The sequence below is a fragment of the Octopus bimaculoides genome, chromosome 1 (genome assembly GCF_046866305.1).
Source record: "Octopus bimaculoides isolate indiv1 chromosome 1, ASM4686630v1, whole genome shotgun sequence".
In the NCBI taxonomy this organism is placed as follows: domain Eukaryota; kingdom Metazoa; phylum Mollusca; class Cephalopoda; order Octopoda; family Octopodidae; genus Octopus; species Octopus bimaculoides.
In genome coordinates this window covers 139,739,730-139,742,229 of record NC_142928.1, presented here as the reverse complement: position 1 = coordinate 139,742,229, position 2,500 = coordinate 139,739,730, and the positions used below count along the sequence as shown (strand labels likewise).

The following is a 2,500-nucleotide window of genomic DNA, read 5'->3' as shown; positions in this document are numbered from 1 at the left end:
ACAACCTGATCCTGAAGGTTATCTTCAATGCTATGAAGACCCAAATTCATCTCAACAACACTGAGAAAAAAAACCGTTGAAAGTACCATCTAGAAATTTTATTACCTTCGTGCGCTCAGGACAGCGGATCCGTTTCAAGAAGAAGAGTAAGAAACTTCCTGTAAGAGATGAAAAGTGAAACGGTTATTGGGAAGTGACTGCAGATTTACCTGGGTGCCAGGGATTCTTTCCCATCCCAATTACGGAAAAACCGGACATTTTAATGTGGTGTGAAAGAAGGAAAGTTGTAAATCTAGTCGAGTTAAATAAAGGCTCCTCATGAAGATAACATGGACGCCGCTCCGGCTCGAAAGTTTGACTGTTATGTAAACCTCCTCGAGAAATGTGAAGACGCAGGCTGGAAAGCGGAGCATTTTCCAATCGAAGTTGGATGTAGAGGGTTTGTTGGACACAGTGTGAAACAACTGCTGTTATCGTTAGGCCTAACTCATCGTAAGGCAAATACCACCATGGGTGATATCCAAGCTACAGTGGAGAAGGCTAGCCACTGGATTTGGTTAAAAAGAGACGATGAGCGATGGCTAGAGAAATATTGAGCTTTTTTTAATAGCCAGTTGATCTAGCAAGCGGGGCTTTATATCAGTGAGGGGGGCCGGTGCGCATTGATGCCTTCGAGAGGTTGGCGCCGAAACGGCGCGCATTCTCTCCTGATGATCCCATACATTTTCTGGCTTCCGGTATGCGGAGTTCTCGACTGGTAGCACTTGCATGTGCGAGTTGTTTGCAAGACATCTAAGACATTGTGGTAGGTAGCCACTGACAAACCGGAAAGACGGTAAGGCATCTTGGAAAGACAAGAGGACTGCTCGAAAAGACGAGCAGACAATAGAAAAGACTATCGACACCAGGAGAGACTGGCGGAGGCTGCGGACTTACAATCCTCGCCTTTGTAATATATAGAATGTCTAATGGAATTAAAAATTATTTTATGCATTTGTGTACATTTAAACTAATTAAATATTATTTTACAAAATAATAGAAAATTTCTTTGATTAAAACCCTTTCTAACATGGAAGTATGTTAAGCTCATTTAAGGCACATAATGCTTTATGAGTACAAAAAGAAAAAGGAAACTCTGCAGCCGAAGCGACTCGAAGCATGCACTCAGTTTATGGGAAAGAATGCTTGAATGAAAGAACTTGCAGCAGATGGTTTGAAAAATTCAGAAGTTGAGATTTCAGCCCTTAAGATGAAGATCGAACAGGACGTCCAGTTGAGTTTGATGATAAGCTCCTTGAGGCATTACTTGAAGAAAATCCTGCATTATCAGTTGAAGAATTGGCGATAAAGCTTAGTTCAAACCATACAACTGTTCATCGTAATCTTCAACAACTTGGAAAGGTTCCTAAACTTGGAAAGTGGGTGCCTCATGAATTGTCGGAAAGAAACCGCAAATCCCGAATTGACATCTGCTCTTCTCTCCATTCTTGCAAACTCATTTCATCCTTTTTGGATAGATTTGTGACTGGTGACGAAAAATGGATCTTCTATCGAAATGTAAAATGTCGTAGCTTGGTAAAAGGGAAAAAGCTCAACCACAACCGAGAAGGGAACTTCATGGGAAAAAGGTTCTTCTCTCTATCTGGTGGGATTGCAAAGGAGTAATTCACTTTGAATTGTTACCACCTAATGCAATAATCAATGCTCAAGTCTACTGTCAGCAATTAGAGCGTTTGAACCAAGCTTTCAACAAAAAAGACCCGCTTTAGTGAATCAAAAAGGAGTGATTTTTCATCAGGACACTGCGCGACCCCACACTGCAAAGGTCACATCACAGAAGATCAAACAGCTTGGTTGGGAAAAAATTCCTCTTCCAACTTATTCTCCTGACCTTGCCCTTCAGACTACCATTTGTTTCGCAAGCCAGGAGGAGGTCGAAACTGGCATTTCAGAGTTCTTCGCTTTGAAACCCAAAGAGTTTTACATTGATGGGATTAAAAAGCTTGTAAATAAATGGAAGGAAGTCATATATAATCAGGGAAAGTACATTGATGATTGAATTTCAATTAAATATAACATTTGATCACTTGTTTTCTTTCTTCAAAATTCGGTCAGAACTTATGGGATGACCTGATATATCTTGGAAATCCGCCGGCATAATGGTTTCCCTCCATGGCAGAATTAATAGTCATGACTATTTAAGCATTTTATCTGATCAAATTCATCCTATGGTTGCGGAACTGTTTCCGGAGGGAAAAGCAATTTTTCAGGATGATAATGCAACAATTCACACAGGTACAGTTGTTACTGAATGGCACGAGGAACATTCTGGTGAAGTTGAACATCTTATCTAGCCACCACAGTTTTCAGATCTCAATACTATAGAACGATTATGGTGCATTTTAGAAAAACAAGTAAGGAATCGATATCCTCCACCATCATCACAACACGAACTGAAGATTGTTTTAGATGAAGAGTGCACAAAAATTCCTTTGGAAAC

At 40.4% G+C, this 2,500-nt stretch overlaps 1 long non-coding RNA gene across 1 annotated transcript in view; it reads right to left on the bottom strand.

Annotated features, from left to right (window-relative positions):
• LOC128248882 (uncharacterized) overlaps positions 1-2,500 on the bottom strand; it is a 104,324-nt gene that overhangs the window by 98,381 nt on the left and 3,443 nt on the right. The window contains exon 2 of the long non-coding RNA XR_008265015.2: positions 106-158. This is a non-coding gene — a long non-coding RNA (uncharacterized LOC128248882). The remainder of the gene's footprint in view (positions 1-105; positions 159-2,500) is intronic.